The 24,909-nt window shown below is 45.0% G+C and overlaps 3 long non-coding RNA genes across 4 annotated transcripts; 2 read left to right on the top strand and 1 right to left on the bottom strand.

Annotated features, from left to right (window-relative positions):
• Positions 1-657: 657 nt before the first annotated feature.
• LOC125539334 lies at positions 658-2,322 on the bottom strand. Its single transcript, XR_007296830.1, has 2 exons — positions 2,152-2,322; positions 658-1,077 (listed from the first exon to the last, which is right to left on the bottom strand). It is a non-coding gene; the product is annotated as an uncharacterized LOC125539334 (long non-coding RNA).
• A 13,791-nt stretch (positions 2,323-16,113) lies between these two features.
• LOC125543010 lies at positions 16,114-17,715 on the top strand. Its single transcript, XR_007298219.1, has 4 exons — positions 16,114-16,406; positions 16,487-16,577; positions 16,654-17,039; positions 17,643-17,715. It is a non-coding gene; the product is annotated as an uncharacterized LOC125543010 (long non-coding RNA).
• Positions 17,716-19,392: 1,677 nt separating this feature from the next.
• LOC125539388 lies at positions 19,393-21,965 on the top strand. Of its 2 annotated transcripts, none has more exons than XR_007296858.1 (4): positions 19,393-19,520; positions 19,699-20,456; positions 21,182-21,350; positions 21,450-21,965. It is a non-coding gene; the product is annotated as an uncharacterized LOC125539388 (long non-coding RNA). The 2 variants fall into 2 exon arrangements; XR_007296880.1 differs by having other exon boundaries at positions 21,182-21,346.
• Positions 21,966-24,909: the final 2,944 nt, after the last annotated feature.

Below are 24,909 nucleotides of genomic sequence, written 5' to 3' on the forward strand. Positions count from 1 at the left end.
CAGTGGTGAGACTGGAGACTGTATCACAATCCCCTAATTACTTCCATGAAAGAAAAACAAAAAATCAGCATGCAATCCACTAATGACGTCAATTTGATTTGATTGAAGCATGGAATCAAAAGAGAAGCGCACTGCAAATAGGAAAGAAATAGAGCAAACAGCTACCGACGACATTACAGTAGAAGAAAACAAAGATATATGCGAAAAACAATACAAAGATGCTTGTGCAACTTATCATACGTACCTAGAAGAATATTGTGATCCGCTACAGCACGCCACACTGAGACATACATGCTGAAATGCATTGTTCTCTCTCTTATTTATAGGAGCCGAGACATACATGCTGAAATGCATTGTTCTCTCTCTTTTTTTATAGGAACACATACGTAATTTGGTTACAATTACGAATTTTAATGCTGGTTAGTCAATTCTAGCAGAATAAAAGAATAGGTTTCATGCTATCCTGCGAATTGCTGAATCAATATCGATATATGAGCAGGCTCACACAACTTGTAAATTAAGCTAAGGGGTAGATCCTAAATATACTGTTTTTTTTTTGCTTTAGCACATGTGTCTTCCCGTCCTCTTCACCTTTTGAGGAATATGGTACGCAGGGTTTGCTTAAGAACATGACAAAATCAACGTCGACCGAGAGAATTTGGCTGCTGCATATTACCTTCTGATAATTATTGTAGGCAAACCAGCATAGGCTGTACAACAAATATATACATGCAGAAATGTGGGCTCTTGGAAAGACGATAGTATAGAATGCCTGGCCACCCAGTGGCTTTATATTTTCAAGATACTCTTAACAACAAACTGACATAATACATGTAGGTTTAGACCAGCAAGCATAATATCATCAGGAACTCATCATTTTCTTACCACCCCATGTCTATCTCCAGCGTATCCTCGTCTTTCCAACAAAGGAAAACATCCTTTGTAAGTGTCAGCGGAGCCTTCTCCAAATTGTCATCAATGAAGCAATTCAGGACAGATCTGGGCAACCCAGTGGAGACTTCGCTGACAATGAAGCTCGAGTAGCTGATCAAGTTCTCAAAGGCACCTCCTGCAGACCTGCACAACCATGTTGACATTTAGTTTCTCACCCTGGCTCCCAGCAAGGCTGTGACTGTAGAAGCTAGTTTTTTTAAACGGAGGCATAAGCATAAGTTGTGAATCTAGAAGATAGTTTTGATGCTTACAACGACAACATTTAATTAGAAAACTAATGCATGTAAAACTAAGGTTGTATTCAAAGTGGTGACATGTTACTTCTTGATAAATATCCGCCGATAAAAGTATTTTAGTAACACAATTGAGTTGAACACATCGTAAATGGAAATAACACAAACTTTAGGCAAAGTAATTACTACAGTTCCTTTGGAATCAAGGACAGAAGAAACACAATAGACGATAACACGAGAAAAGTAATCGCTATTTTTGTTTTAACACTACCGATACACTATAAGATGTTAAGAGTTTTGAGAATCAACATCTTATCGACATAAGTACTTCACTTTTCTCAGGAACATGTGCAATAAGGAGAGCAAAAATATCCAATAGGAAGGAGTTATAGAGCACACACTTCATGCCCAAACAGTCCTAGTCAAGTAACTCAGACAACCATTAATGGTTTCAACCAAATAAAACCAACACATCATAATTCCTGAAACTCCCCGGGGTGCATGCTATGTAACCAGATCATCTATTCAAGTGTATATACCCAGCCAATGTTTATTGTTGCAAAATTGTGCACATTGTAAGAAAACAATTGTGAGGAAACCCATAAGATAAGAGAAATAAAGATGGCACCTTCCAACATGTGCCATCAAGAAAATACTAAACCCCCTTCTCTTGTAGGCTAACTACCTTCCGAACCCAAACTCTCCACACCTTGTATTGGTGCAACTGAATAAATTAGTACAGTAAAACGAGTTGTAACACATACAATTAAGAAAAGTCACAGTTTAGGCCTTAGAGAACCTAAATACAACGACCCAGGATTAATGTAGAAGCACACAACGACAAAAAAACACATGTCAGAGGAAAGTGCTACTGCCAGCAGAAGTAGCTGCCCCAGTGGTGGTGATCGAGACTATGCACGGGATTTATGTAGAAGCACCTAAACACAGGATTCATTATTGGCACCTGGAACATGGGTGCAGGCATTCCGGCGAAGTCAGCGATAATGGAAGCTTCGGGTATGGCAAGAACTTGCAAAATTTTAATGAGTGATAAAAGGATCTTATGGAGAAAAAACAGTAAAGGAATGCATATTTCTATTATGCATCATCGATCAAAACGATGGTTAATTGAATGAAGAAACAAAAAATTCACCTTTTACGGGAAAAATTGGTACTGCTGCACCTTATTTTAAGTGTTATTAACTCGTTGGTGAGAGATGCTCACTTGCCAGATCACATCAACTCCACGTATTTTCTGTACAAAGGTAAGTTTAATTTGGTAGTTGACATTCAGCTATTTCCTTGGAGCTAAAGGATTAGCTACAAATAATTAGAGGAAATGCTGTATTGCTAAATCTTCATCAAGGTAGCTATCATTTTCATCAAAAAAAACAACTTGCTCTCGTGGTCATATGTCAGGCAACTTCTCTGCATATTACTGAAAAACACACAATAGCATTATGTTATGTACTGTTTAAGAACGTGAAATGATTGATTGGCCACCTGCCAGCTTGGTTTTCAGCAGAACCAACCCTAAAATCACCGTCTTGTTGGTGTGGCCGGGTGGAGATGGCGGCCAGCGCGCGGCTCCCCAGAAGACGGCCTTCTTCGGCCACCACTGCATCACTGCGCGCATGGGTGATAGCATCCTCCACGGGCGCCCAGCCCCTGCCAGCAGAAGTAGCTGCCCCGGTGGTGGTGATCGAGACTATGCACGAGATTGATGTAAGCACCTAAACACGAGATTGAAAATTGGCACTCTCTTTGGATTGTCAGTCAACTTCCCAATTGTGTGCCATTGATTTTCTTGAGTTGAAGCAATGCCTTACAAACCTACTTCACTAAGGAGCTCAAATTGCCGTTGATGGTCTAGACATGCTGCACCGAAATCATGAAGTCCGAAGACTGATAACAATACCATCGTGAATATCTAGTCATAGTATTCAATTCCAACTATCCCAGGAATAGAAGATATCGAAAGCTGCACTCCAACACCAAGGCGTGCAACAGTAAGGGGAGAGAAAGTTAGAATAGACTACATAGGCTAGCAAAATGCATTAGCATGATCTTAAATAAGCAAGCGATAGAGCAGTGTCGTTCTCACTAAGGCAAACGACAGAGTACAATAGATCGACCATGGATACAAGAAAGGAATTATATTCAATATTTAATAATCTCCTCACTCATCTCTGGTGCTCTGCAAGAAAGGAATTAAACTCAATATTGAACAGTTCTCCATTTTTCATCTTGACTTGATTCTGTTGTTAACTGCATTCCCAAAAAATAATGCTCGTGTTCTGAAATTTGAGTCATCTAGCAAAACGTAGTTCAATCTATAAAGTTGGTGCAGGCATCCACTCTGCCTCTAAACCTCCATTTCTCTTTCTGTCATGGTCATATTTTTGCAGAATTTAGTTAGAACCATCAAGGTAGCTTATAAACTCACAAGCTTATATGCATAACTTTAAGTTATACTCAAATCTCTACAGAAAGGTGGAAAAAGATGCAGGAACTAAAACAGATCGTGAACTTCTAACAAGAACTCAAAACTGGCACATGAGGGGACATATCCTAATATTGAACGTAAGTCGACATGAAGATATCCCCTAGATACAAACTTTCTGTAATTTATCATGAAAATTGTCACTGATATAGTCTAAAGTCCAAAATTTCATCATTCTTGATTATTATCAAAAACTTTGTTTTGATTGATTAAATATACATACAGAGACCGAAGACGGTCAATGGAGGCAGTCCCTGCCGTTTGAGTATAGAGAGAATGTCGCTGGCCTGCACAGTGGAGGACGGGAGTAGCCTCAAATGAAGAGTTCCGTGCGTACATGGACAAGGCAGGACAGATGGAAAGGATTTCAGTGTGCTCAGTTTACAGAGTTTAATTCTGATCTGAATCTTATTTGCATTAAGTCAACGAAGCGGTGACACTGCTGGGTAGGCGAGGTGAACTTATCTTCAAGGTGGCTGTTCAAGCGGTTCTTGCTTTCAAGCGTCTGGCAGTTTTGAGCACCGACCCCAAAAATATATGTGATAAGAAAATCGGTTACAGTACTAGAAAACGACAGTCCTTGAGAATACACAACAGTTAAATCGACTAGTGGGTGCGAATAACGAGTCGTGTCGGTTGCCCGCTAATCAGAATCAGCGCATTTGAGTGTTAACTGATTGTAGGGCCCAGATAAGGGCCTCATAGAATAGAATCCAAACTAAGGGTACAGTACGGACAAAATACGCAAATCAATAGAAAAAATACGCGATAAACAGGCGAGTGCAACAACGAGATAACGACGTTGATCAAGTGTACCCCGTTAATTTTCAAGGATTAGCTGACGGCGATGTGCCCTGATAAGAGAGCACACAATGTGAAGGAAATGAAGTGCTGTTGTTAAGGATGATACCGCCACCGCTCGCCTTAAAGGCGAGTTCACCTTGCTCAGGAGCCACGTCATCACCCCTGTTCGCCTTTCCTCTGCTTGTCCTCCGGTCAAACAGAGCTCGGCTCGGGGTGCGGACATCCTGACAATGATGAGAAGACCATAAAAAACGTTAATGCAGAGGAGTCAAGACTGCAAACTACATAATCTGAAGCACAATATAGAGGCCTAGTAAAATCACAAAGTTGCACAGTCAGACGTCCAGGCTTGCCCATTGATCTGGAGTAGAAGATGGGGGGCAAAGAGGTTTACCTGTGCCACAGCCATGAGAGAGACGAGAAGGTGATGAATTGTGGCTCGCCTCCCTCGTCACAGGATGTGCCCAGTGCACCACGCAGCAAGGGGTTGAGGGTCGCCGTCTCCAAGGCAGGGATCACCCTGCCCGCTCGTCGAGCTCCTCTCCTCAAGGCCGCCGGCTAGATCCATCATGATGTTAATACATGGGGTTGAAACCGCTCTGCTATACCTATGATTGAAACAGCCCTGCGTTTGAGTTTTCTCCTATCCATACCTCTGGTTGAAACCGCCCTGCGACGGCGATCCAGAACCATGGCCCCGACGCAAGAATCGCGGGGTCTTCCGGAGGGGATCGCGGGGTTTCTGGAGGGGATCGGCGCGGCGGCTTTATGGAGTTACGGCGGCAGCGAGATCCGGCGGGATCTTCGCGAGGAGATCGACGGCGGTGAGATCCGGCAGGGTCTTCTCGAGGAGATCGGCGACGGAGATCCGACAGGGTCTTCTCGAGAGAGCGGCGGGTGTGAGATCCGGCGGGGTCTTGGCGGCGGCGAAGGGATGGAGGGCGGCCGCGAACGAGGGCAGTGAGTCGGGTGCGAGTGGAGGGCAGGAGAGTCGGGCGTGCGAGTGGAGGGCAGGAGAGTCGTGCGTGCGATTGGTTTAGGTTTTTTTGCTGGTTAATTTTCGTAGGTTTTTTTCATTGGTTAATTTTCGTAGGTTTTTTTCCTTTGCTTTGTAGATGGGTGCGTGGGGGCGGGTGGGAGCCTCAATACGAGGTTTTTTTGGTTCATGGCGGCTCAGTGTGAGGTGAGAGGAAGTACCAAAGAAGTACCAAAAAAGATCGGGTGAGGTGGGACGAAAATTAAACCCGGAACGCGACCTACCAACTGAGACATTAGGAGTAGAGATATGCAAGGTGTATCAAGAGGATATTGTAGTGGTTGTTTTGCAGAAAGCTAGTTTTTCCCTGATAACTACATAATATAATAGTCAAATTTTAATTATGTCTTGCTACAATTGAATACATATGGTTGAATTGGGCAATCCAATTACAACCTATCCCAATTATTAAGTTTCCCACTCAATTTTTATTAAGGTATCATCTGTCAAGATGATCCAACAACTGTAATGGCATAGTGGCTCAAATTTGTCCATAACCGAGAACACGGCTAATCATGATTAGTTTATACACTCTGCAGAGATTTGTACATTTTACCCACTGGACTCAACCCGAAGATTGAGACATAGTCTTTCAGAAGTAGTCGCCTAGTCCCACAGGAGGCCCATCCCAACTATCATAGCTACATTTGCTGGCACATCCGGGTAAGGTCTCCACAATTGATCAACTAAGCCAGAGCGCATATTAGCAGTGGTTGTACATGGAAGCTACTATAGTCACTAAGTCTGTCTGATCTTTTTGAGCCTGAATGGCACCCACTTACATTCAGAGGGTATAAACCATGATGTTCTTGAAACCACCCAGCAATATTATTCGCGTGCACTTAGCCATGGTCCATGTCCTTAGAAAAGGAACAAGAAACCATGATGCAACCCTGTCCGTCCAGAGGTGAATTATATATTATGTTTTTACTCAAGTTATATTATATATAGTCCTCACAAAATCTCGATGAATACACGAACCAATCCCCGCCTACATAGCATAGCAAGAATACACTACTGCGGTCTACAATAAGGCCATACTAACTGCATCTCAAAAGCAATAGCATACTACCATAATATTCCTACACATGCATAATATGTATTGTGATATATATAACTACATGCATAGAAAAATAATAGGATGAAGGATGATCAAGGTGTAACTTGCCTGGTATGTTTGATGAAGATCGTCGCACTCACAATCCTGATAATTCTACTAGTCACGCTCCGAGCAATCTATCGCAAACGAAAGAATCCAAATAAACAACCATGCCATATAAAAGAATCAAAAGAACAACAAAACAAATATGGCAAGGTTGAACAACAACAATACATATGGGCTCAATATTATAATATGGGTCTAGATGTGCTATAAGGTGACAAGGGAAAGGATCAACTCACAAGAGTTAATACAGAGAGGGATATTGCTATAAAAGATTATGTTTGAGATAATATAGAATAAAGTCAGAAGTATTTGAATATGAGTGTTCAGAATATTTTTAGCAAGTATTTGATACAAGTGTTTTACGGGCAAAAGAAATCAATTAAATAGGATATATGGTTTGCAAGATATGGCCTCCAGAAGGTTGAATCCGAATTCAAACAAATTCAAATTTGAACAGTGCAAGGGTGTGAATTTGCTTCTAATGGATTCTCCGGATCAATTTGAGTACACAGGAAAAATAATTGATGAATTTGGATATACGGTTCAAGGGACATAGCTAAACGAAAAATTGGTGAAAATATGTCTAAAACATGATTTTGAACCGCGGTTACTGTAGCATATCGCCATGTGCCACATGCGGATTGGCTGAGATGTTGCTGTGCGCGCGTGCTCACCGAAGCAGGGGGAAAACGGCGACGGCTTCGGGCGTGGGTGGCGGCGCTCCTCCGGTGGCTCTCCGGCGAAGATGAGGTGACGGGCGGATGCAGCTTGCGATGACGGAGACGATGGTAGCTTCGACGGAGATGTGAGCGTCCTCTGCTAGCGCTGCAGTGGCGTTTGGAGCTCCGATGTCGGTGTGGCTATGGCGTTCTCGGTGTCCCTCACGGTGACCAAGGCACTGGGAGGGGGCAGGTCATCATGCTAGAGTCGCGGAGAGAAGTGCACGATATAGTAATAAGAGGGATGTGAAGACTTCAGTGCAAGGAGCGCGCTGCGGTCCATGGCGATGACAAGTGTAACGGTGACGCGACGCGGCATCGGCAGTCTGAGTCTTGTCGTAAGACCTACTGTCGACTAAGATCGCAGATCCGATCGCCGCAGCTGAGATAAAAGTGAGGGCGAGCACGGAGAACGAAGACAACGGCGAGAGAGATGTCGCGAGACATGAGCATGACACCGTCACCGGGAGCCACCACCCGTGGCCGCCAGATAGAGGTTCTATCGCTTATCCCTTATATCTTTCTGTGTAACTTCGCCGGCGGCAGAGGCTACTAGCGGCTAGTCGCGAAGAGTATCGCTCTACATGCGGACTGAATGAGAATGCCGGGTGTGTAGTGCATATCGTAGCGAAGTATCTTTGAGAGCACTCGACGCACATGTCAGCTCATGATTAGTCATAGGGATAATTGTATAATATAACACGAGAAGAGCTGCGGCTAATAGTATATTATGGCAGCTCAATGGAGCGACACTAAATGTACGAGCGAAACTATGGAAGCGCGAGAAGGGTAGAGACGCAATCGCTGAGAGCCCTATCCACGTCGTGCGAAGCAACTAATCCGCACAGCGAGGGCAATAACTCATGTTTGTCACAGATCACCAACCTCCTTGTTTGTCAATAGAAAAGAAAGGCTCCTGTCAGGGAAGGCGGGCTCCGATAGAACCGAAACCGCGCGAAAAAGCAACACAAAGGAGAGCTTCTGTCGAGAGTGCAGAAGATATCTCGCACGCAACTCCGCAACTTGACCCATCGAATCGAGATCTGTGTTGCCAGCGCTTTAAGGCGTACGGGAATGACCACGCTAGCGTGAAATCGGCCAGTATCTGGCGACGATAGCGGAAGTTTCTCGGTAAGCTCATCCACGCACAGATAGACGAGAATACCGCAGAGGCTGAAGACCGCACAGCCAGTCTATATATATGCGTATCTGGGCTGGTGAAGGAACATGCGCAGCGAATACGCGGGTAGTAGCGGGGTTTGACTGATTTCGCCCGCATGGTGTGACCAATCCAAAAAGCTGTGCAGAACCCGCTAGGCGACACAAGATACAGGAGGGTAGCCGGCCTCGCACTGCATCGCGGTCAGATGGAGGCACGAACTGACAAGAGAGAAAACACACTATTATGATCTGAATCGCTAATTGCGCTTCTAGCATATCTATCCTTTACACACAGGTACAGGCCAGGCACACGGAGAGACATGTCAATCAAACTGTATTCGCGCGTGCTATGCAGTTGTTGGAAACCCCGGAAGTGGAGTATAGTGTTCATGAGCCCGACACACCGATTCAGGCCAGTATGCTCCTGATAGAGATGAGGCTGATGAGGCCACAGAGTGCAGAGAGAGTCGGAGCCGGACTGTCGGCGATAAAACTAAAGCGATTTCCGAGTCGCTCACTGAGTATGGTTAGACATGGTCCTAGGATCCATGGGCTGAGGTATGAGATCCAGAGAGTCATGTTATTCTTAAAGGACATTTTATTAATAGCGTGAGCAGGATGCGTAAGATAAGGTCTATACGCAAACGGATAGCTTCATGCCGAACACGCATGCTATGTAAAGATGGCCACTCCACCGTTGACAGGTGCACACAGGCTAATCTCAGCCATCGGATGCGAAAAAGCCGTCTGCGCATACATTCGACACGACCGTGCAGCAGCGAAAAGAGTCAAAAGTGGCGCCCGGCTCACGTGTCGCATCAGATCCACACGCGACCGTCCCCGCAAGGCCTGAGCGTCGCTGGACGTCGCAGTCGAGGACACACTATGCGCGAATAGGCGCATCATCAGACAAACTAGCCTCGGAGCCGGCCGCTCGATCCTACGACCAAGCAGCCATCGCGCAATTCTCGTTGAAAATATCACCGGAGTGCCTATGGCGCTGCCCACGCACGAAACCTAAAAAAGAGGCAGGAACTCAGCTCGCTCAGTTGGCAGAAAGTAGACTCTTGCGATGTCGTGTATCACCAGGAAAGCAAACATGCTGGCAGAGAGAGCGAGCGAGAGAGAGCGCCAGCAAGTATAATTTTAGTACCGTTTGGATCGCGGCGATCAATGTGGGTATTTATACTATCCCAGACACATCCACTCCGGAGCTCTCGACCGGGAACCAGTGGTTGGGATGACTTGAGATATAGCAGTCATTGAGTGTCAATTATATGCACATATGCAGGCTGCACGTAGCTCGACAGCCGTCGAATGTATCCACAGATACGGATGGAACGCAACTTTGCGGTTTCCCAACAGGCAACCGCCAGCCTCACGGGGTCGACGTGGACGCCGCATGCAACTGTTGACCAAGCACTATCTGTCATGTTCGTGCTTCCTTCTGCGGTCCGCGATCCTCAGATTAGAGCTATCTACAGAATAACCGGACTTCGTGTTAGTAATACAGCGAAGCGTAGACTAGCATCGAGGCTTCTACCATGCCTAACAAACACCATATAGACACCAGCCGGAGACGGAGGATGTACGGGAACGAAAGCTAAAGCCGAGAGATATAGTAGGATCTCAGTCTCTACGCGTAACGAAAATCGGCTCTCGGGAGAATACACGACCGCAGTATAGAAATCTAGTGCGCATGCTGATCGTTGCAATCAGGTTCAAGATCGCGGAGCACTTGAATACTAGATGTGACCAATAAACCTTCATCTCAGGCATCTGCCATCAGGCCGACTAGCAGTCTCGTGCCCATGAGCTAGTTAGGGAAACAGCGAAACACAAGAGACGAGATTGAGGGCGTACCGCCCTAGGTTATCAACAAAACTCGCGAGCTGCGAGTACTGAGTCGGAGTATCTTACGATGGATAGAGCAGGCAATTGCGCCAATCGTTGAGTAGCTAGCGATTCCGCTCAATATAGGGAGCATTTCACGTGGAGGACCGAACGTAGAAGTACGTAGAGCAACAATTATACTAGCAGGACACTCCCTATACGAATACTTGTTATGATGATGCGATGTCTAGATAAGGGGCAGCACATCCAAAGCACAGATAAACTGAGCGGTTCTATGTATAGCCGACTCCGTACTTCTAACAAATCCAAGATAAGCGTTATATTTCGCGCAAAGCACGGCGAGTGGAGACCTAAGTCGTTTTATTGCTAAACTAGCAAAGATGGACATATGAGCCGCTATTACTATTTATCCTTGCCGATTGGCAGTAGCTCATGATTGGTAGAGCGCTCGCTACATGCGAGCGGATGGGGGATCGATAGCCCCACCTTCTCCATTGCCTTTGACTTTGTGATTGCACGAGAGCAGTTCCGAGTATACCCGAAATCCAACAAACACATCTATTATCATGTTATACACACGATTATCTATTCCTCATTACACTTTTGTATTAGCTGATCATTTGGCACAGAGAGAGTACGGGGTCAGAGACAGTTCACGTCGCTATCTGGACGATGAGTTGAAATGTCATCAGCTGCTACCGATCGAGAAGTAGCCCGACTTAATTCACACATATATTCTATCTCATTCGAACTTTTCAACAGAGGAGCACTTGGTTAACTATAGTAACTCAAATAACACCAATAATGGTGTCCGTGAGTTAAGCAATATAAAGATAGTCTGCACCGCGCGGCAAAAAAACAACAGACAAATACTAACTATACACTTGCTCGTATCTTAAGCTATCTCTACGTAGTATTGGAGCTCGAAGGCAATACAGTGTCCTACCTAGAGGCCATCTAAGCAGAAGTTTTAACTTGGTGGGACATAATAGCTGCCAGCGTAGTGCCAACGAAAGCGGATACGTGTGTGTGGTTGGGTGTTCGCTTAATTGCCGCAAGTTGCAGCCGCAGAAAGCGTACGTGGTATTGCGCAAACACGTGTAGGCAAATGGAGACCATGAGCGGCAGATTGCGCAGAATCCCGGTTGTACAAAAGTTTATGTGTAGTCCTCACCTCTGCTCAACCTGACTGTACCCTAATCACCTACATATCAGTTTGATAATCAATAGCCCACCTATAAAGATAATGACGTCTCTTCACACCTTATCACTATTATGTGGGAGCCACACTCGATGTGCCGGCTGATCTTCTACAGACACAGTCCATCAGTATCTCAACTATGGTGATTGAGGCGAGGAGAGACCACTATCTTTAATACTACACTGCCAGAGCGGTTCTTGCAATATGTGCATTTTGAGGAGTACACGGGCACTCAGAGGAGAACTGACTACTATATAGCTATGATCCTCCTTCACTGAAAGCTCTACTAGTCAGGACATGAAACACACGAGAATAGATTATAGCACTATCGTAGCTAGAATTGATCCGTACAACATCCGCAACCATGCGGTGCTCTTTGATCTACACTAAGTGAACACTTGGTCATTTTGTCAAGCATCAGACATCGCTCTAAAGACAGCACTAGCAGGCTGTCTGGATTCTATACACTAATCCCGACTCAATTAGCGAATATCATCTCACTCAATAATTTGCTCGTCAGAACTCGTGCACGAGTTCATAAGTTTCATTATATCGCGTCATTGAGGTGGAAGTTCTTGATAGCTATTTTATTCGAGATCACCGAGTTATTTGGATAAGAGTCAGAATGTTGGACTTATATATTATAACACTCTCAAACTCTGATTACGACGTATGATCAAGTGGCACTAGAGATCTGAAAAAATCTCAATAGTAGCCACATTCAGTCGGCGATTCCTATTTGACGTATTTAGGGTCCACACTTTAGCCTTCGAGTGGTATTTTCGTCTTTTACAAAAACCGAATGCTAGAACACTGCCCTCGTCGAGGCACTGGCCGGACATCACAGTTGCACTATACGGATCCATATATTCCCTCAGATAAACCGAAACGTCGGTCGGGAAGTGGAGAGTCGAAGATACGCTATCGCCTCGATATAGTACCGCTCGGTAGTAGAACCCCGGCTCGCCACCAGAAGACTCGGAATAGCGCTAGAGTCTTCCTTCGGTCGTTATATTTAGCGTCATTGATTCTCTGCATAGGTAGAGAACTCAGTGGCTCGACCAATACCGTGAAATCTATGCTTATGCGAATTGCTCTAGTAATATTTAAATTATAAACAGCAAATGTAGACTACATTCTTCAAATATACAATGCAGAGACATTGGAGGTTTACAAAATCAAGTAGAAGGCATGATGCTCATCTTTCATTCATTCATGGTATTAAAACTTTAAATAGTACAAAATTTGAGAACATTAGACTGTGTTTTTCACAATTCGACATATATGACGTCTATCTCCGACAAGGCGAAGCTATTTTTCACAAGCATTCTACATCTCCTGCTATGTCTCACACCAAAGCAAGTCGGCCTTAAACCTAAAACGAGTACGATCATATCTCTTTCACAACTTGACAGCAACTTTTGAGTCTTCACACTGAGCGCATGAACATTATTCTTTTCTGAAAATCATGAATTTTGTTTGAAATCTAATCTTCTTGTTGCTTTGGGCATTTTTCATGATATTTCTCTCAAATTTCCGCACAATGGGTAGATGGTGTGCCAACCCACCACGCCCCACGCGAGTGGTCCGTGACAGCGAGCCCCGAAATTGGATATGGCTAGTAAGACAGACCGAAGTGCTCTAGCCAGCCGAATGGGCCCATAGAATGCTTATTACAATTCTCATTGGTGATTGTGCGCGCGAAGAGCCTGTTTTTTTTAGTGATACTGATATAATAGAAAAATTGATTACTTTGCCAATTCATAGTAGGTCACAACTCCGACACAAGGTTACCATACAAGAGCGACCTATGTCCTATAGGAGAGAGGGACTTAATGGGAATTTCGAGGAAATACTAGTGGTGGCAGAAGATAAAGAGGGAGAGGCGCACGAGAGGAAGTTCATTGGCCAAAGAACAGCTATGTCACACCTATTATAACAAATGGTGATCTATGGAGGAGTAACCTCATGACAATGAGACGACACAAAAAGTATTTGCGAAGCGACGAAAAAAGAAATTGCGGGAGATTAGATTCGAGCCATCTCTCTATTACCACATAAAAGTAAATGTAGGTTTTAATGTTAGGTACCGTGTGCTATCGCATCACCCATCCACACGTCTCATCAGATAGATATGGACCGCATAGGCCGAACAACGGCTGTATGACACGGCCCACGCACTGTTATTCGCCAGGTTTAACTTGATAACAAGGTAATGGTCTCCCCCTCGAGAAAAGAGGTAATGTATAAGGGGATGCTCGCATACATGAGTAGGAGATATCCAAACGCACTTTGCTCAGTCTGTGAGCGAGCTCGACCGTATTCAATCCTGTATGCATGAGAAATAAACTGTCACTCTAGTACGATTCTGACTCAAACGTACTTGTACAGTGGTCGCGGTATGAAGATTCACGCCAGCGACTCTGGTTGCTTTGTCGCGATACATTAGGGTCGAGCGTTTTTTTTTAGCGGGGCAGCCTGACATTTCTTTCGTCTCCGCCCATTTTGATGTTCGGTTCTTAGAATTTACGAGCGCAGGGTGTCGTCACACTCACGTCTTCCATCTCCGCTTAGTAAGGCAAAGAGGGAGCAAGTACAAGCCAAGTAGACCGGAGGAAGAGGAGAGACGAAGCGATCCTTTGTGGTATTGCGAGCAGATATCATCGAGAGCTTCATCACCAGACCATTCAACGGCATTGTGTATTAACGGACGAATACTATCTCTCCTCTTCACGATCCGACGCTACGAGCTGCTCCTGGTTTGGGTTGTGCCACCCTCTCTCGCGCGGCGTTTTTGCGCCGTGGGGTATACTATGATGGCCATTTGAGGTAGGTATTCGGATCTCTGAGTTGCCGACTTCCGCATATCGCGGTCCTGACGCATGTTACAGAATGAGCAGGTAGGAACTCAAACATTATCGGATGTGAGCACTGAATTTTCCTGGTAGAGAACGAAAAGTACCTGCAGGCGCTCAACGACAGTTTTCGCCGTAGATCCGTGTGTTTGTGTGGTCTCACACAAATCCCTCACAACACCAATGACGAGTTATTGGTGGTTGACATCGTGTCAAGGTAGGACGTAGAGGCCCGTGGGAAGAGCAGTGATGGAAAGGTAGTGGCCATTGCAAATTGGTCCTCGGTAGTTTTTGTGTTGCGGCGATCTGTAGCCTGCTGCCTCGCTTAGAAACACTTAGTTCCGTTCGTAGCCCCAGAATTTTGTCTGTTAGTGCGCGCTTTCTACCATGTTTGCTTGTTAATCCGGGATAGTTTCGAGCGAACATTCTATAGATACGACTCATGATATCCTTGATGTATGAGATGCGTAACTTCCTGCATTCTCGAGTTTTGTGCGGGCTCAATTCGTAGATGTGTCTTCTCCATACGGATGGCAGTCGTATGGATGACTTAACTACATTCGCGAAAGGGTCCATTGCACGGTATCACGTCATGGCAAGGTATCTGCAGGCTGCGGCATTGTTTTTGTCGAGCTCATCCTCGGTGAACAATGAATTGGACTAGTATAATGCATCTTCTTAGCTGTGGCAGCCTTCTAATGAGAAATTGCTTCTAATGCTTGAAATCGCCACAGAGATAGCGCTGCTCGGTATCGCATTCTTAGTTTTTAGTTAATATTGTACGCCTTAGCCACCAATTTGGCAACATTGATCTATACTCGTTGGTGTCACTAACTGCACTGAATGTGGTCGAGCCTTACTCCCATAATTAGTATGGGGGGTCTATATGTATGACAAAAGCCATCGCCGACATTGAGAACAGTATGAGTCTCCGTATCTGAGATCAATTCGTGCCACTAATTCTACGTGCGTGTAATTATCACTCTTCGATGCATTCTCACGATGCGCAAGATGTGTAATCGACAGTACGCGAGCAGTCCCATTCTTATTAGTGTGATGAAAAAAGTTCTATTTATTACATCTTCACATCTGGGCTATCTCTCGACATTAGCAACGTAGTCCGCCCTGGCCCCCGGCCGATACTAAGGTCAAAAAATAAACGTGGATGGGGGCTTATCCCGCCACAGAAACATTGGTGCAGCAGCAGCTATTTGTAGAGATAGCAATGGATGCTTCCTGGGTGCGTCAGCTGTTGTTTTTGACGGTCTATCCGACCCAACCAGCTTGGAAGCGTGGGCATGCAATGAGGCACTTGCTCTGGGACAGGATCTTCATGTTCGACGGCTTTTAATCGCATCCGACTGCGCTGAAGTAATTACTAACATCAGCAGATATACAGCTGCAGTTTACGCTCCAATTCTGCATGAAATATCAGGTCGTATGAATGATTTTAAACATGTTATCTTCCGAAATGAACCCAGGAAATGTAATAGTGAGGCTAATAGTTTACTAAGGCCGCCTCAACTCTTGACGTCGGCCACCATGTGTGGCTAGGAAATGTCCCGAACATCATTTGTATTCCAAACTGTTTGAAGGTTGAATAAAGCCCTAGTTACACTTAAAAAAATGTATTTTCTTTTTCTCTCTGTCCAGCCGACAGGTGGGCCCCACCCAGCTGTCTTCCACCTCCAGTTGGTCTCCCGACCGAGAACGCAACCCGCGCGCGTATCCTGCGCATGATCTCACCGATCCCTCCGATCCGTCTGCGATTCGCTCGCATACGCACAACCCCGCACAGCCGTCGATCTCCTCTCTCGATCCCTTGCCTTGCCTCGCACAACCGAGCAGGGAATCGAGCGCAGCGACCTTGCGGATCTTCGCCTCGTCGCCGGTACTTCATCGACGAAATTCGTCGCCGCCTGTAGGCCTTCGACCTCTCGGAGCTCCTACCATCCTTCCCTAGTCCTATATCTTCCCCCTCACCGTTTTACCCCTTAGCAGATGCTCGGATTCGAGCTCCCCAGCCAACCCGATCTCGTCGGAGCTCCCATCGCCAGCAGCCCCTCCGCCGGCGAATTTGGCGCCACCAAGGGTGAGGATCCCCTACTTTTCTTTCTGCCATGATCTCCGTGCTCTCCTATCTCTCCCTCACTTCTTATCTCGCGCAGGAGAGAATCAAACCTAGCACGCCGAGCTTGCCCGGAGCAAATCACCGCCACCCGTCGCTCCACCCGTACACTGTCATCGCCTGACGACGCCCCGTCGTCACTGACCTCACAACCTTCTTCTCCGTCACTCTGCGCACCTGCTGGTCCACCCTCCCAGTCGCCTTGGTCCACCGGAGAGGCCACACCGAGAAACGCCATAGCCACACCGACATCGGAGCTCCAAACGCCACTGCAGCGCTAGCAGAGGACGCTCACATCTCCGTCGAAGCTACCATCGTCTCCGTCATCGCAAGCTGCATCCGCCCGTCACCTCATCTTCGCCGGAGAGCCACCGGAGGAGCGCCGCCACCCACGCCCGAAGCCGTCGCCGTTTTCCCCCTGCTTCGGTGAGCACGCGCGCACAGCAACATCTCAGCCAATCCGCATGTGGCACATGGCGATATGCTACAGTAACCGCGGTTCAAAATCATGTTTTAGACATATTTTCACCAATTTTTCGTTTAGCTATGTCCCTTGAACCGTATATCCAAATTCATCAATTATTTTTCCTGTGTACTCAAATTGATCCGGAGAATCCATTAGAAGCAAATTCACACCCTTGCACTGTTCAAATTTGAATTTGTTTGAATTCGGATTCAACCTTCTGGAGGCCATATCTTGCAAACCATATATCCTATTTAATTGATTTCTTTTGCCCGTAAAACACTTGTATCAAATACTTGCTAAAAATATTCTGAACACTCATATTCAAATACTTCTGACTTTATTCTATATTATCTCAAACATAATCTTTTATAGCAATATCCCTCTCTGTATTAACTCTTGTGAGTTGATCCTTTCCCTTGTCACCTTATAGCACATCTAGACCCATATTATAATATTGAGCCCATATGTATTGTTGTTGTTCAACCTTGCCATATTTGTTTTGTTGTTCTTTTGATTCTTTTATATGGCATGGTTGTTTATTTGGATTCTTTCGTTTGCGATAGATTGCTCGGAGCGTGACTAGTAGAATTATCAGGATTGTGAGTGCGACGATCTTCATCCAACATACCAGGCAAGTTACACTTTGATCATCCTTCATCCTATTATTTTTCTATGCATGTAGTTATATATATCACAATACACATTATGCATGTGTAGGAATATTATGGTAGTATGCTATTGCTTTTGAGATGCAGTTAGTATGGCCTTATTGTAGACTGCAGTAGTGTATTCTTGCTACGCTATGTAGGCGGGGATTGGTTCGTGTATTCATCGAGATTTTGTGAGGACTATATATAATATAACTTGAGTAAAAACATAATATATAATTCACCTCTGGACGGACAGGGTTGCATCATGGTTTCTTGTTCCTTTTCTAAGGGCATGGACCATGGCTAAGTGCACGCGAACAATATTGCTGGGTGGTTTCAAGAACATCATGGTTTATACCCTCTGAATGTAAGTGGGTGCCATTCAGGCTCAAAAAGATCAGACAGACTTAGTGACTATAGTAGCTTCCATGTACAACCACTGCTAATATGCGCTCTGGCTTAGTTGATCAATTGTGGAGACCTTACCCGGATGTGCCAGCAAATGTAGCTATGATAGTTGGGATGGGCCTCCTGTGGGACTAGGCGACTACTTCTGAAAGACTATGTCTCAATCTTCGGGTTGAGTCCAGTGGGTAAAATGTACAAATCTCTGCAGAGTGTATAAACTAATCATGATTAGCCGTGTTCTCGGTTATGGACAAATTTGAGCCACTATGCCATTACAGTTGTTGGATGATCTTGACAGATGATACCTTAATAAAAATTGAGTGGGAAACTTAATAATTGGGATAGGTTGGAATTGGATTGCCCAATTCAACCATATGTATTCAATTGTAGCAAGACATAAATAAAATTTGACTATTATATTATGTAGTTATCAGGGAAAAACTAGCTTTCTGCAAAACAACCACTACAATATCCTCTTGATACACCTTGCATATCTCTACTCCCTAATGTCTCAGTTGGTAGGTCGCGTTCCGGGTTTAATTTTCGTCCCACCTCACCCGGTCTTTTTTGGTACTTCTTTGGTACTTCCTCCCACCTCACACTAAGCCGCCATGAACCAAAAAAACCTCGTACTGAGACTCCCACCCGCCCTCACGCACCCATCTACAAAGCAAAGGAAAAAACCTACGAAAATTAACCAACGAAAATAAACCCTACGAAAATTAACCAGCAAAAAAACCTAAACCAACCGCACGCACGACTCTCCTACCCTCCACTCGCACGCCCGACTCTCCTGCCCTCCACTCGCACCCGACTCACTGCCCTCGTTCGCGGCCGCCCTCCATCCCTTCGCCGCCGCCAAGACCCCGCCGGATCTTACCACCGTCGATCTCCTCGAGAAGACCCTGTCGGATCTCACCGTCGCCGATCTCCTCGAGAAGACCCTGCCGGATCTCACCGCCGTCGATCTCCTCGCGAAGATCCCGCCGGATCTCGCTGCCGCCGTAACTCCATAAAGCCGCCGCCGCCGATCCCCTCCAGAAAACCCCGTCGATCCCCACCGGATCTTGCGTCGGGGCCACGGTTCTGGATCGCCGTCGCAGGGCGGTTTCAACCAGAGGTATGGATAGGAGAAAACTCAAACGCAGGGCTGTTTCAATCATAGGTATAGCAGAGCGGTTTCAACCCCATGTATTAACATCATGATGGATCTAGCCGGCGGCCTTGAGGAGAGGAGCTCGACGAGCGGGCAGGGTGACCCCATGCCTTGGAGACGGCGACCCTCAACCCCTTGCTGCTGTGGTGCACTGGGCACATCTGTGACGAGGAGGAGGCGAGCCACAATTCATCACCTTCCTCGTCTCTCTCATGGCTGTGCACAAGGTAAACCTCATTTGCCCCCCATCTTCTACTCCAGATCAATGGGCAAGCCTGGGCACGTCTGAACTGTGCACACCTTTTGTGAATTTTTACTAGGCCTCTATATGTGCTTCAGATTATGTAGTTTGCAGTCTTGACTCCTCTGCATTAACGTTTTTTATGGTCTTCTCATCATTGTCAGGATGTCCGCACCCCGAGCCGAGCTCTGTTTGACCGGAGGACAAGCAGAGGAAAGGCGAACAGGGGTGATGACATGGCTCCTGAGCAAGGTGAACATCGCCTTTAAGGCGAGCGGTGGCGGTATCTCCCTTACAACCGCACTTCATTTCTTACATTGTTTGCTCCTCTTATCAAGGGCACATCGGTCAGATGCATCCTTGAAAAAAGGGTACATTGATCAAGTTGTTTCCTGATGTTTGCACTCGCTGCTTTATAGCGTATTTTTTTCATATGATTTTGGATATTTTGTTTCCGTACTGTACCTTAGTTTGGAATTTATTTTGTAGGCACCTTATCTTGGGCCCCTACAATAAGTAAACTCAACATGCGTGATTCTGATTAGAGGCAACCGGATCGTTATTGAACATATTGATGATTCCTGCTGTGTATTCTCAAGGAATGGTCAGGTTTAGTACTGTAACTATTTTCTTATCAAATATATTTGGGTGGTGCTCAAAATGCAGAGCTGAAAAGCAAGAAACGTAAAGCCACCTCTGAAGATAAGTTCACCATGCCTCCCAGAGTGTCACCCCGCTTCGTTGAACTTAATGGAATAAGATCAGATCAGAATAACCTTTGTAAACTAGGCAACTGAATCATTTCATTGTTGCTTGTCCATGTAACGAAGAACTATCATTTGGGTACCAAGTTCCACTTCAGGCCAGGAAAATTTCTTATAACTTCAAAACGGCAAGGGATGCACCATTGTCTTCAGGTCTGGTATGTATATTTAATCAATCAAAACAAAAGTTTTTGATAATAATCAAGAATGATGAAATTTTGGACTTTAGACTATATCAGTGACAATTTTCATGATAAATTACAGAAAGTTTGTATCTAGGGGATATCTTCATGTCGACTTACGTTTAATATTAGGATATGTCCCCTCATGTGCCAGTTTTGAGATATCTTAGAAGTTCACGATCTGGTTTTAGTTCCTGCATCTTTTTCCACCTTTCTGTAGAGATTTGAGTAAAACTTAAATGTCTAGATGCATATAAGCTTGTGAGTTAATTAATGCTAACTTGATGGTCCAAACTAAATTCTGCAAATATGACCATGACAGAAAGATAAATGGAGGTTTAGAGGCAGAGTGGATGCCTGCACCAACTTTATAGGTTGAACTACGTTTTGCTAGATGACTCAAATTTCAGAACACGTGCATTATTTTTTGGGAATGCAGTTAACAACAGAATCAAGTCAAGATGAAAAATGGAGAACTGTTCAATATTGAGTTTAATTCCTTTCTTGCAGAGCACCAGAGATGAGTGAGGAGATTATTAAATATTGAATATAATTCCTTTCTTGTATCCATGGTCGATCTATTGTACTCTGTCGTTTGCCTTAGTGAGAACGACACTGCTCTATCGCTTGCTTATTTAAGATCATGGTAATCATTTTTGCTAGCCTATGTGTATTCTAATTTTCTCCCCTTACTGTTGCAGCCTTGCAGGTTGGAGTGCAGCTTTCAGATATCTTTCTTTCCTTGGGATAGTTGGAATGGAATACTATGACTAGATATACAATGGTATTGTTATCAGTGTTCGGCCTTCAATGATTTCGGTGCAGCATGTCTAGACCATCAACGGCAATTTGAGCTCCTTAGTGAAGTAGGTTTGTAAGGCATTGCTTCAACTCAAGAAAATCAATGGCCACAATTGGGAAGTTGACTGACAATCCAAAGAGAGTGCCAATTTTCAATCTCGTGTTTAGGTGCTTACATCAATCTCGTGCATAGTCTCGATCACCACCACCGGGGCAGCTACTTCTGCTGGCAGGGGCTGGGCGCTGCCGTGAGGATGCTATCACCCATGCGCGCAGTGATGGCATGGTGGCCGAAGAAGGCCGTCTTCTGGGGAGCCGCGCGCTGGCCGCCATCTCCACCCGCGGCCACACCAATAAGACAGGTGATTTTAGGGTTGGTTCTGTCTAAAACCAAGCTGGCAGGTGAGCCAAATCAATCATTTCACGGTTCTTAAACAGTACATAACATAATGCTAATTGTGTGTTTTTCAGTAATATGCAGAGAAGGTTCGCCTGACATAATGACCAACGAGAGCAAGTTGTTTTTTCTTGATGAAAATGATAGCTACCACTTGATGAGATTTAGCAATACAAGCATTTCCTCTAATTTTATTTGTAGGTAATCCTTTAAGCTCCAAGGAAATAGCTGAATGTCACTACCAAATTAAATTACCTTTGTACAGAAAATACGTGGAGTTATGTGATATGCAAGTGAGCAGCTCTCTCACCAATGAGTTAATAACATTAAAATAGGTAGCAGTACCAATTTTTCCCAGTAAAAGTGATTTTTTGTTTTCTTCATTCAATTAACCATCGTTTTGATCGATGATGCATAATAGAAATATGCATTCCTTTACTGTTTTTTCTCCATAAGATCCTTTTATCACTCATTAAAATTTTGCAAGTTCTTGCCATACCCGAAGCTTCCATTATCGCTGACTTTGCCGGAATGCCTGCACCCATGTTCCAGGTGCCAATAATGAATCCTGTGTTTAGGTGCTTCTACATGAATCCTGTGCATAGTCTCGATCACCACCACTGGGGCAGCTACTTCTGCTGGCAGTAGCACTTTCCTCTGACATGTGTTTTTTTGTCGTTGTGTGCTTCTACATTAATCCTGGCTCGTTGTATTTAGGTTCTCTAAGGCCTAAACTGTGACTTTTCTTAATTGTATGTGTTACAACTCGTTTTACTGTACTAATTTATTCAGTTGCACAAATACAAGGTGTGGAGAGTTTGGGTTCGGAAGGTAGTTAGCCTACAAGAGAAGGGGGTTTAGTATTTTCTTGATGGCACATGTTGGAAGGTGCCATCTTTATTTCTCTTATCTTATGGGTTTCCTCACAATTGTTTTCTTACAATGTGCACAATTTTGCAACAATAAACATTGGCTCGGTATATACACTTGAATAGATGATCTGGTTACATAGCATGTGTTGGGGAATGTAGTAATTTCAAAAAATTTCCTACGCACACGCAAGATCATGGTGATGCACAGCAACGAGAGGGGAGAGTATGATCTACGTACCCTTGTAGATCGACAACGGAAGCGTTGACACAATGTAGAGGAAGTAGTCATACGTCTTCCCGATCCGACCGATCCAAGCACCGCTACTCCGGCACCTCCAAGTTCTTAACACACATACAGCTCGATGACGTTCCCCGGGCTCCGATCCAGCAAAGCGTCGGGGAAGAGTTCCGTCAGCACGACGGCGTGGTGACGATGATGATGTTCAACCGGCGCAGGGCTTCGCCTAAGCACTGCAACGATATGACCGAGGTGGAATATGGTGGAGGGGGGCACCGCACACGGCTAAGGAACGATCACGAAGATCAACTTGTGTGTCTAGGGGTTCCCCCCTGCCCCCGTATATAAAGGAGCAAGGGGAAGGCCAGCCGGCCCTATGGGGTGTGCCAAGGGAGGGGGGAGTCCTTCTCCTAGTGGGAGTAGGACTCCCCTTTCCTAGTCCAACTAGGAAAAGAGAGGGGGAAGGAAAGAGAGGGAGAGGGAGAGGGAAAGGGGGGCTGCGCCCCCCCTCCTAGTCCAATTCGGACTCCCCATGGGGGGGGGGCGCCACCTCCTAGGCTGCAGCCCTCTCTCTCCCCTCAGGCCCACTAAGGCCCAATACTTCCCCGGGGGGGGGGGGGGGTTCCGGTAACCCCTCCGGCACTCCGGTTTTCTCCGAAATCACCCGGAACAATTCCGGTGTCCGAATATAGCCGTCCAATATATCAATCTTTATGTCTCGACCATTTCGAGACTCCTCGTCATGTCAGTGATCACATCCGGGACTCCAAACAAACTTCGGTACATCAAAAATGCATAAACTCATAATAACTGTCATCGTAACTTTAAGCATGCGGACCCTACGGTTCGAGAACAATGTAGACATGACCGAGACACGTCTCCAGTCAATAACCAATAGCGGGACCTGGATGCCCATATTGGCTCCTACATATTCTACGAAGATCTTTATCGGTCAGACCGCATAACAACATACGTTGTTCCCTTTGTCATCGGTATGTTACTTGCCCGAGATTCGATCGTCGGTATTCAATACCTAGTTCAATCTCGTTACCGGCAAGTCTCTTTACTCGTTCCATAATACATCATCTCACAACTAACATATTAGTTGTAATGCTTGCAAGGCTTATGTGATGTGCATTACCGAGAGGGCCCAGAGATACCTCTCCGACAATCGGAGTGACAAATCCTAATCTCGAAATACGCCAACCCAACATGTACCTTTGGAGACACCTGTAGAGCTCCTTTATAATCACCCAGTTACGTTGTGACGTTTGGTAGCACACAAAGTGTTCCTCCGGCAAACGGGAGTTGCATAATCTCATAGTCATAGGAACATGTATAAGTCATGAAGAAAGCAATAGCAACATACTAAATGATCGGGTGCTAAGCTAATGGAATGGGTCATGTCAATCAGATCATTCAACTAATGATGTGATCTCGTTAATCAAATGATAACTTCTTTGTCTATGGTTAGGAAACTTAACCATCTTTGATTAACGAGCTAGTCAAGTAGAGGCATACTAGTGACACTCTGTTTGTCTATGTATTCACACATGTATTATGTTTCCGGTTAATACAATTCTAGCATGAATAATAAACATTTATCATGATATAAGGAAATAAATAATAACTTTATTATTGCCTCTAGGGCATATTTCCTTCAGCTCTCCCACTTGCACTAGAGTCAATAATCTTGTTCACATCGCCATGTGATTTAACATCAATAGTTCACATCACCATGTGATTAACACCCATAGTTCACACGTCATGTGACCAACACCCAAAGGGTTTACTAGATTCAATAATCTAGCTAGTTCACATCGCTATGTGATTAACGCCCAAAGAGTACTAGGGTGTGATCATGTTTTGCTTGCGAGAGAAGTTTAGTCAACGGGTCTTCCACATTCAGATCCGTAAGTATTTTGAAAATTTCTATGTCAACAATGCTCTGCACTAAGATACTCTAGCTAATTGCTCCCACTTTTAATATGTATCCGGATTGAGACTTTGAGTCATCTGGATCAGTGTCAAAAGTTGCATCGACGTAACCCTTTACGACGAACCTTTTGTCACCTCCGTAATCGAGAAACATATCCTTATTCCAGTAAGGATAATTTTGAC

The sequence above is a fragment of the Triticum urartu genome, chromosome 1, assembly GCF_003073215.2.
Source record: "Triticum urartu cultivar G1812 chromosome 1, Tu2.1, whole genome shotgun sequence".
NCBI classification, from domain to species: Eukaryota; Viridiplantae; Streptophyta; class Magnoliopsida; order Poales; family Poaceae; genus Triticum; species Triticum urartu.